Raw genomic sequence first — 11,613 nt, forward strand, 5'->3', positions numbered from 1 at the left:
CATACTTTATGTTATGATTGAAATTATATGTATAAGTTATATATTATATAAGCTATATATTATGTATAGGAATTATATGTACATTTATATTTGTAAAATGTACTCACAGATATTTAAAGGTATGTATGTAATAAAAACTTAAAAAAAGAGTCCATGAGTTTATAATAGAGAAAGAATGGGTATTCAGGATCATTTAGTCAGAAAGAAGTCAAGGGAAATATGATGTAATTTCACTATAATATGAAAAATGACAATGAAGTTCTATTAATTGGCATTTAAAGTTGATTTATATCTTCTATATTTTTAATGTTGTTCTTTAGCTTTCCTTACAAAGTAATTAAATATGTTGTGAAATTAATTATTCTGCCATTCACATGAAACTTTTTTTTAAACGGTTGTCCTCTATAGCTATGGATCCTACATGGGACCACACTAGACCTTCTGCATATGGGAGATGATTGTGAAGCTGGGTCTGTTTGAGGGGACTCTGGCAGTGTGCTCAGGATCTATCACTGGTTCAAGAACTGGCTTTCTGGATCCCATTACCTGTGGTAGGACACCCTGCTCACCCTTGATGCAGCCAGGAATGGCTTGATCCTGCCTTAACCATATGTACCAGATTTAGCTGTTCTCCCATGGGAGAACTTACATTGTTGGACAAGAGGATGAACTTACCCTACTGGAGGTGGGTTGGGGAGGGGGGAAGGCAGGGGCAGAGCAGAAGGAAGGAAGAGAGGAGGATCTATGGTAGGTATGTAAAATGAATAAAAGAGAGAGAGAGTACACCAAATATGTTAGCCAAGGGAGCGTGTGTTAAGGCTTACCCCCTCCAAAGAATAAAGATGCTTGAGCAAAGGTGAATCTGGACAATAAAATCAATAGAGAGTAAAAAAAAGTTGCCCTCTAATGCAAACAATGGAATAAATTAATTTATACTTGAATGACAAGGAATGCATGAAGATAATTCTTCTTACTCTCAGCTTTAATCTAATAGTAAGAAATAAGACTAACATTTCTCCCAGTATAGACATTTTTATTTTAGAAACATGTTGAAAATAATAATTTCTTCATTTTAAGTATGGAACAGGTGAGCCTATCACTCTACTAACATCCTATACTGACTAGCAGATTGAATAAAAAACAAGGTGAATTTTTCTGATGATTCAAAGATACACACTTCACAGTCAAGGTCAGTCACTGCATACTTTAAAAAAGATTATAAAATATTACAAGGAAATGAATCTAAGATGAGAGCAGGTATACCTATTTTTATATTATATGATAAAATAAATTTCAAGCCCAAACTAAACAGAATATGTTGAGAAGGATATTACATAATAATCAAAGGGAAAATATAGTGAAAACATCTAATAATTCTAAGCATGCATGCACCAAATGCAGGTACAAGAGCTTGTAAAGGGGTTCAACAATTCATGATCTTGCAGACTCTCCTCTTTCTTGATGGTTGGACACCTGGAGCTCCACCTGGGGCATGGCTGAGGATCTCTGCATTCAATTCCATCAGTTATTGGATGAGAGTTCCAAGATGACTGTTAGGGTGTTTAGTCATCTGATCACCAGACTAGGTCAGATCAGGCTTTCTCTCGACCATTGCAAGCAGACTACAGAGGATATATCATTGTGGATTTCTGGGGACCTGTCGAGCACTCTGCCTAATCCTGTTCTCATGTGGTCTTCATTTATCATTGTCTGTTATTCCTCGTTCTCCCTTTCTGTTCTTGATCCAGCTGGGATCTCCTGCTCCCCTAAGCATTCTTTCCCTCAAATCTTGCCCTTCATTACTCCCACTGTTGTCCAGGTTGTTCATGTAGATCTCATCCATTTCTCTGTCATTGGGTGATTGCTGTGTCTTTCCTAGGGTCCCGTTTTCTTGGTAGCCTCCCTGGAGTTGTGTAGCAGTCTAGTCATCTTTGTTTTACATCTGGTATCCTCCTATGAGTGAGTACATACCTTGTTTGTCCTTCTGAGTCTGGGTTACCTCACTCAGGATAATTTTTTCTCCAATTATCCAAGATTGCAAAAAGCACAGGGACAAATAGCCAAACAAATGGAAGCACATGAATTATGAACCAAAGGCTGTGGAGGCCCTCTGGATAAGTGAGACAATTGAATAGCTTGATCTGTTTGGGAGGCACCCAGTCTGTGGGACCAGGATCTGTCCTTAATGCATGAGCTAGCTGTTTGAAACCTTGGGCTTACTAGGGACACTTCGCTCAGTCTGAAAGGAGGTGAAAGGACCTGCCTGTACTGAATCCACCATGTTTAAATGAATCCCCAAGGGTGTCTTGGTCCTGGAGGACATGGGAATGGAGGGGAGAGGCTGGGGGGAAGGTGGGGGGGGGGGCGGGAGGGGGAGGACAGGGGAACCTATGGCTGATGTATAAAATTTAAAACAAATAATAATAAAGAAAAAAAGTGAAACTGGAACAACAAAAATAAGCTTGTAAAAGGAACAGTACTGTTGCTAAAATCACATATTGTTCCAAACACTGTGATACTAGCTGACTTCAATACTCTAATCACAAGTAGGCTGGTCTCCCAGACATAATCTAAACAAAGAAACACTGGAGTTAGATAACATCATGAATAAAATAGACATGACAGACATCTATGGAATACAGCAACCAAACATCAAATAATATTCCTTTTTCCAAGAGTTCACAAAGCTTCCTCCAAAACTGACCACCAATAAGGAATAAACAAGTCTCCACAGTTATATGAAAATTGAAATAATACCCTGGACTCTGTCCCACCACTATGAATTAAAGTTGAATACCAAAAATACCAACAGGAAATATACAATTCATGGAAGCTGACCAACTCACTCCTGAATGAACAGTGAGTCAAGACAGAAACCAAGGATGAATATGAAAACACAGAATATCCAAAATATGGGGTACAATGAAGGCAGTTCTAAGAGGCAAGTTCAAGGCACTGAATGCCTACATAAACATACTGGAGTGATTTCTTATTAATACCTTCATTACACACTTGAAATATCTAGAAAAACAATACTTGAAAATGGTAGATAAAAAGAAATAAGAGGGCTACAAATCAGGGCTGTGAAAATCAACAATGAAGTCAATGAGGTGGAAACAAAGAGCAACAGCATAAACCAAATGAAGAATACAAGAAATGAAAGGTTGTTTCCTCAAAGAAATCAAGAAGATGACAAGGCCTTAGACAAATTAGTCAACAAAATGAGAGAGAATATCTAAATTAATGAAGCTAGATGTTAAAAAGATGACTTTACAACAGATCCTGAGAAAATTGAGAGAAACATAAGGATATAATTGTGGGAGCTACACTGACTCCAGCTTGTGGCTTCATTCCATCTTGACTTAAGGTCAGATAGTTCAAGCCTGTATTTGCTCCTCAAGGCTGAATAACAGGATGTTTGGACAAAGATGTGGTTACTAGATGTTTTTATAATAAGGGGATGTTTATGCTTGTTTGTTCCTTGAATCATGATGAGGAAGTATTTTGCCCATCTTGCTTTGTGTATAAAAAATGCTTTACAAAATAAATTTGGGGTTACTGCTGTATTCATTGAGAGCCCTCCCAATTCTATCTTCTGTCTCTTGTCTATTTTTAAGCTACACTCCCCATTTCAGGTTCTGTTGGACAACTCAGTTGTTCCTGACATGTGGTGCCTAAACAGGGGATTTAAAAACTGGGGCGTGGGAGGGGCTTCATGAAAGGCACTCAGGTGAATGGAGCACTCAGATATTATTAAAGTGGAAGTGCAGTGAGTAACTTGGGAGTGAAATTGTAAATATGGGGTAGGGTAATAATAGACAACTGTTTATATATTGCTCAAAGATATTTTAAAAGTCAGAGGAGATAAAGTAGGGCAGCAGCCAGTACAGAAATGTTTTAGTTTGTAGAGCAAGTGTGTCCTTGGGTTCCCAAGCATGAGACCTTGGATACAGACACATGGGGGATAATTGTAGTCAAAGTCCACCAGCATTATAATGAGCGTGGCCCTGGGAAGGTCACAGTGGATGCACTTATTCTGTGGGCACTTATCAGGGACACTTTTAATTTGTACCACGAACAGCAGAAGGTATTTCCCACTGAAATGGTTAAAAGTGAAACAAAACACTCCATGACACCAGAGGAGCCACTAGACACAGACTCCTTTACAAGACTGTTTGATGATGATCAGTTCAATCCTGGTGGTAAAGCTGAGCTTGGGGAAGAAGCCACTAAATAGAATAATCAGGAGTTTTCACCTGCTCTGCTTCTGACCATGAATGGTGAGAAGCACAAATTTTGTAATGAAACTAAGGAGGCTTGAGAGATGGAGTAGTTTCCCTTTCACCAAATTGGAGACTCCGCAGGTCTCCTCTGCTCAGAAGAGCACTCCTCATTCTACAGTAAGGGCTGGATTAGATCTACTTGGGGGCCGTCTATCAATGGAGAAAATTTGCCTATGGTGCAAAGTCCTCCCGGAACATGGCAAACCCTCACCCTTAGTCAGGCATCTCCACTGCAAGCTAGTGTTGGAGAAGCAGCTGGCAGAGGGAAGGATGTATAAGGGTTTCAAATGTTCCCAGGGATTGATAGAAGCCTTGCCTCCCAGAGATTGGAAACAGATGGCCTAAGCATGCCTGTCACAAGAGGATTACCTGTTGTGGATTCATGAGAAGGAAGCAATGGGCTAATAAATGTAATTCTAAGAAGGATATCCAGGGGAATCCTGTTATATAAGTGATATTTAGCTTACCCATAAAAATGAAGGAGTTTTGCTTGCCACATCTATACAGCTTCAGCAGAGTTTGGTTCATGCAGGGTTGTTAATTGCTCCAGGAAAGTGCAAAGACAGCTGCCTTTTCATTATTTGGGACATATATTGTATTCTAAAGAAAATAAACCTCAGAAAATGGAAATTAGGAAACATAGCTTGCAAACTTTGAATGGTTTTCAAAAATTATTGGGGATGTTCAATGGCTATGGTCTTATTTGAAGTTGTCTGTGGGAGATCTGGAGCCCCTCAGTGAGATTCTTACAGGAAATAGTGGTCCTAGTTTCCCTAGGTATCTTACAGATGTTGCTAGACAAGTACTGGCTCAGGTGGAGCATGCCATTCAGCATCAGCAAACATGCTATGTTGACTATGCAAAACCATGGGGAATCTATGTGCTTCCCACATGACAAACTCCAACAGCTTTTTTTATTGCAAAATGGGCTGTTATTGTGTTTGAATCTAGCTGTTTCACCAGCCTGCGTCTTGAACTCTTATTATGAAGCAGTATCTTGTTTAACACAGAAAACCTGGATAGATTCTAAGTGGTATTTTGGTAGAGAACCAAGTGTGGTCAACATTCCTTTACTAAACAACAAGCTAATAGTTTATCTTAATATAATGATTTTTGGGTAAATGCTTTTGCTCAGTTTTGGGGCCAAATTGATAATAATTTTCCAGCTGATTGATTGTTTCAATTTGCCCAAATGCATTCATTTATATTTTCTAAAGTTGTGATAAAAGATCCCATAAAAGATACTATGCTGGTTTTTACTAATGGTTACTTCAATGGAAGAGATGCTTATGTCGTGAATGGTAAAGTTTATGCAGTACAAACAGCTCGAGCTTCAGCTCAGATAGCAGAATTTTGAACTGTGACTATGGTTTTCCAGGTTTTTTTTTTTTGTAAATAGCTCATTTAATTTGTATACTGATTGTCATTATATTTTCGAGCCCTTCAATTTATAGAGACGGTTTCATGCATTGAAACTACTGATGGTCACGTTAGGATGTTATTTCAGCAAATAAAGATGCCATTCATGAAAGAAAGCTGTCATGCTTTGTGGTTCATATTAGTGCTCATTACAATTGTCTCAGACCTCTATCTGATGATAATACATCAGCTGATAAGTTAACACAGATGGTGACCTTGTCCCAGGTAGAATTGGCTCAACAGTCACAAAGCCCTTCATTATCAGAATAGCAGTAGTTTAAGAAAACCTTTTGGCCTTACCAGGGAAGTTGCTAGTCAGTTCGTTAAACAATGTGATGTGTGTCCACAGTATTTGCCTGTGCCGTCCTTAGGGGTAAATCCTTGAGTCCATCTTTCCAATCATTTATGGCAAATGGATGTTACTCATGTTGCATAATTAGGCAAATTAAAATATGTGCATTTGACAGTCAATACCTATTCAAATTTTTTGATGTCTATTGGGCAAATTGGGGAAGGTACCAAGCACGGGATAGTGCATTTCTTAACATGCTTTTCATATATGGGGATTTCTAAAATTACAAAAACAGATAATGGTTTGGGATATATTAGTAAAGCTTTTTAGCAATTTTGTTCTCAATGGAAAATTGAGCATAACACAGGACAAAGTCTTGTTGATTGAGTCCATAGCAGTGACAAGATCTATCTTCAAAAAATAAAAAGGGGGACTTATATCCTCAGTCACCACATAATGCATACAATTATTCCCTCTTTATTTGAAATATTTTGAATTGGATGCCCATGATCAATCTGCCACATACAGATTTTGGCATGATGGCACTACAACAATTTTGCTCAGGTGAAATGGAAGGATCTTTGCACTGGGTTATTCCTTTTTTGTTGTTGTTGTTTTTTTTTTGTTTTGTTTTGTTTTTTGTTTTTCGAGACAGGCTTTCTCTGTGTAGCTTTGTGCCTTTTCTGGAACTTGCTTTGTAGACCAGGCTGGCCTCGAAATCACAGAGGTCCACCTGCCTCTGCCTACTGAGTGCTGGGATTAAAGGTGTGCGCCACAACCACCTAGTACAACCCTCTTTTGATATGGGGTAAAGGGCATGTTTGTGTTTTTTTCACAGGAAGAAAATGAAGCTAGATGGCTGCCTCAGCATTTGGTGTGGTGTACAGAAGAGAGAAATGTTAGTCCAGATGATATTGTGGTTGCTGATGCTTTCCCAGAGGGATTGGAGTAAGATTTACTGAACCCATGTTCCTGATCCCCCAATATTCCATCCTCTAGTCAGGAAAAGGAAAGAGATTACGGTTATGGTTAATCATTCTCAGCTTCTTGATAGACATGCTACACAATTTTCCAGACCTCTTTGAGTATTAATTATTATGGATCTGTCTGAGTAATGCCTATCTGTTTTTCCAAAATAAAACTGTGATTGAGTTTTTGAACATTTAGCCACACTGTATATTAGGACATGGAGGTCACTTTTGCCATTATACTGTTTATCTTTTGTTGCCAAAAGGAAATAGAAGGCCTGAAAACAAGTGACTCAGAGATTTTCCCTCTGTGGGAAAGAGATTTATGGGAATAATACAACACTGTTATGAAAGCAATGTGTGGCTGAAGTCCGTCTTCAGTTTAGTATCACTGGATTTCAGAGATATGTGCTAGATTGGTCCGTAAACCAAATTAGGAGGTACTAAAGAGGCCCTCCAAAATGATGATGAGGAATGGGATGAAAGTTTTACTGTTGGTATTTGGTACTCAGAGAATGGGAGCAACCCAAAGTTATCTGTGGAAGCTGGAGGCAGTGATGCATTAGATTTTAGTAGAGGGAAAAAAAAAGATGTTCAGTATTATGGAGTTATTCCTACCACATTCACAACAAAAAACATATTTTCTTGTCGCTTGAATAAATCAGAATTAGCTTGTATTAATGTACCCTGTTTTTTAAGTAAGTTATGGGAACTGTAATTAACCAGTTGTATGTTCATTTTTAATAATCATACTAAAATTATCGTGTTAACCCATTATTCTTTGTAACCCTGACTCTTCATAATGAAATTGTTACTGGTTGGAAAAACGTTAGAGCTCACCTGAGCGGAATTTGTTGTGATGCTATTGAATTCTTAGATTTGATGTGGCTAAAAAAGAAATATTGGATTTTGAAGCAGGTTAAACTGCTAAAGACAGCTTTGAACAATTTAAAATGGTCTTTCCATCTTAATCATCCTTTACTCTGTTATTAGAGTGTATTGCAGCCATAGGAACATGTATATTCCTAGCTATTATTTGCCTGTCTATTATTATCAAGTTATTTGTGAACTCTTGGTGGAAAGTTGGTTCAGTGCTACATGGAGTTAATTTCTGCATCCTCCCTTGAAATTTTCCAGATGTTGGTAGTTAAATACAGGTAAGTCCATTTTTTTACCATTTTTTTTTTACAATTTTACTACCTAAGCAGAGAATATGTGATAGAATTTATGAGACTAAGATGGATAAGACCTGTTAGCTGAAAAAGGTAACATAATACAGGCACAGACATCTGAGGGGTTTTTGGGGAACCTTAAACAATAAAGGAGGGCATTGTGAGAGCTGAAAGAGATTCCAGATTGTGAATTGATTCCATCACAACTTAAGTTCAGAGAGTTCAAGTTTGACTTTGGTCCTCAAGGTTGAATAACAGGATATTTGACCAAAGAATTAGTTACTAGACCTCTGGCTCATCAAGGCCAAATAATAGGGTGTATGGTCAAAAGTATGGTTACTAAATGTTTTGATAATTAAGGAGGTGTTTATGCTTGTTTGTTCCTTGAACCATGGTAAGAAGGACTTCCCTCCTCCACCCCCTGCCTTGTTTAGGGTATAAAAAGGCTATGATAAATAAAATCGGGGCTATTGCAGTATTTACTGAGAGCCCTCCTGATTCTATCTTCTGTCTTTTGTCTTTTTCTTTCTTAATCCTCACTCCTCTATTCAGGTACTCTTGCACAGGTCAGCTGGTCTCTACAGTATGCTCCACATAGCTGCATACTTACAGTATTTACAGGTGAGATAATTGGGGAAAACCCTTGGAATCACACAGCCATGTCTCAGGCACTGGATTCTTCCCTGTAGTACATGTCCCAAGTAAAGAGACTTTGGAAGTGGGATCAGTAACTCAGAAGAGATCTAGTGTTGTATGCTTCATATTGCATTGTGCAAGTAGAGTTTGTAAGTGGGAATTCTCTCATCCTGCCTGGCCATGGAGCTGGGATGAATTTCTCCCACCCACGGCCCTGCAGCTACTTAAAAATAATCACTCAGGCTTATTTTAATTACAGTATTATGGCCTATGGCTTTACCTTATATTACCTAGTCCTTTCAACTTAACTCAACCCATTCCTATTAATCCAAATGTTGCTGCATGGCTTTGTGGAATTACTTATTATCTCACATATTATTTCTCCTGGCAGCAGCTCATAGCATCTGCCCTGACTTGACTTTTCTTCTCTGTCTCACTTGGATTTCCCACCTGGCTCCATTCTGCCCTGCCATAGGCCAATGCAGATTTACTTATTAACAAATGTGAGCAATAAATATTCACAGCATACTATGCACTTCCGCTTTTCTGTCTAATCAAGAAGGAGAGTTTTAGCATTAACAGTAAAGTTCTATATAACAAAAGTTATCAAGCAAGAGTTACAGGTACACTATCTAATCTATTTGTATTTGATAAAATAAAAGAAAATGTTCTATCATCTATCCTATATTTGTGAATCTAAAAGTCTTATATCTACTTTATCTTTTATCGTAATTAAGGAAAAACTATAATTATAACTATCTAGTCAAACTTCATCAAAGACCTCACAAAGATATAATATTACCTAAGTAAGCACCCAGTGCATAGTAAGCAATTTCCAAAATTCTAGAAATAACAGAGTTATCTGGATACCTGGAAAGTCATTCAAAGTTCCTCCTTAATGTTGTGGCATCTATCTTCAGCCTATAGACCTATAGTTTCTCAGTTACTTCTCCTTGTTTCAGGAACAATGTCTGACAGTCTCCTCTACAAAGCAATAACCTGGAGTACCACTGTGCATTATTTTTGCAAAATTCAATGTTCATGTATTTATAGGTCCTGCATGTCTTAAGTTATACAAGTTATAAAACATACTATTCAGGCTCAAGCAGTGGTTTTTTTTCCCAAATGGCAATCTTCTGTCATAAAGAAATCAAGCTTCTTGTGGAGGTTCTTCAACGCCTATGATCTTCTTTGAAGTAGATTGGTGCTACCAAGTAGCAGACATATTTCAATGTCCAGAAAAGCCTAAGTTCTTAAAACACTTCAAATGTCATATTTTGTAGGTCTTTGAAGTGTTTGAAGATTACCTACCCACTTGAAATATATCTTTGTATATCTAAAAAAACTTAATTAACATGACTATAAATTTGAGTATTAGCTTAGTGGTAGTGGAGCATGCCTTTAATCCCAGCACTCTGGAGGCAGAGCCAGGTGGATCTTTGTGAGTTTGAGGCTAGCCTGGTCTATAGAGTGAGATTCAGGGCAGGCACCAAAACTATGCATAGAAACCCATCTCGAAAAACAAAAACCAATTGACTATTAATTTGTATTTCTTAGCAATATATTACATTTTTAAATGAGGTGCATAAACATAATACCTTCAACAGGAATAAAAATATATAGAGAGTGTAACAATATTAACTTTAAATTTGTAGCAATAAACCAAAATCCATAGCAATGTAAAACATTTAAAACAAATTGTTGCTCTTTAAAAGTAGGTTCAATAATCCATCCTTTATTATTATTATTATTATTATTATTATTATTATTATTATGTGTTTTAATTTTATACATCAGCCATGGGTTCCCCTGTGTTTCCCCCTCCTGCCTCCACCCCCACCTTTCCCCCATCCCCTCCCCTCCATTCCCATCTCCTCCAGGACTAAGACACCCCTTGGAACTCATTTAAACCTGGTGGATTCAGTACAGGCAGAACCTGGTCCCCTACTTCCAGGCTGAGCATGTGTCCCAAGGTTCCAAACAACTAGCTCTTGAACCAAGGACAGGTCCGGGTCCCATTGCCTGGGTGCCTCCCAAACAGATCAAGCTATTCAATTGTCTCACTTTTCCAGAGGGCCTGATCCAGCTGGGGGCTCCACAGCCCTTGGTCTCATTTTATCCTATCATATCTATATCCTCTTTTCTTTTTAGAAAGAGATTGCATTTATACTCAACCACTTTTAAATAAAAATAAACATTTATAAACAATAATTGGAATTTTGGGCATAGCTTCCAATACTACTTCCTATTGGTTGGGGATTATGGCAATCTTATGAGGATCCTGATAAAATTTGAGTTATAGTTAAAATCTGGCTGTAGGAGTATTTGAGGTGTTATTGACCTTTCAGGGGTTCTTGGTTGATCAAACCATATTAGCTTAGAAGGAATCCACAGGTTTAAATTATTATGCTTTATACAGAAAAGGATTTCCCATCATCATCATATTCTTATAATAGGGTAAGAAGCTGGTAAACCCAGTAGGTGTGGATTATCTACAAATTACCTACTCAAGGGTTTACTGAGGATTAAATAGGACAGCAGTGGGGCAGAAGTCAAAGTCCAGCATCTAAACAGGAAACTTTATTTCTCAAATAATTGGCCAATTTGTAACTGAATAATATAACAGGACCATTAATTCTCTCAAAGTGAGAAATTAATGGGTTGTATTAGGTGTGGAATTACATTGATCTGCATATTTGGATGTAACATAGAAGGAAGAAAATTCTGAAATACAGACACTAAGCAAAGTAGAATCTACTGATTTCCTTTGGTTTGTTAAATCATTATGTCTCAATTATTCTGCTTGGTTTTGTTCAGCATGGGAGTTTGGCCCCTTCTCTTTC

Source organism: Onychomys torridus, unplaced genomic scaffold, assembly GCF_903995425.1.
Source record: "Onychomys torridus unplaced genomic scaffold, mOncTor1.1, whole genome shotgun sequence".
Taxonomy (NCBI): Eukaryota; Metazoa; Chordata; class Mammalia; order Rodentia; family Cricetidae; genus Onychomys; species Onychomys torridus.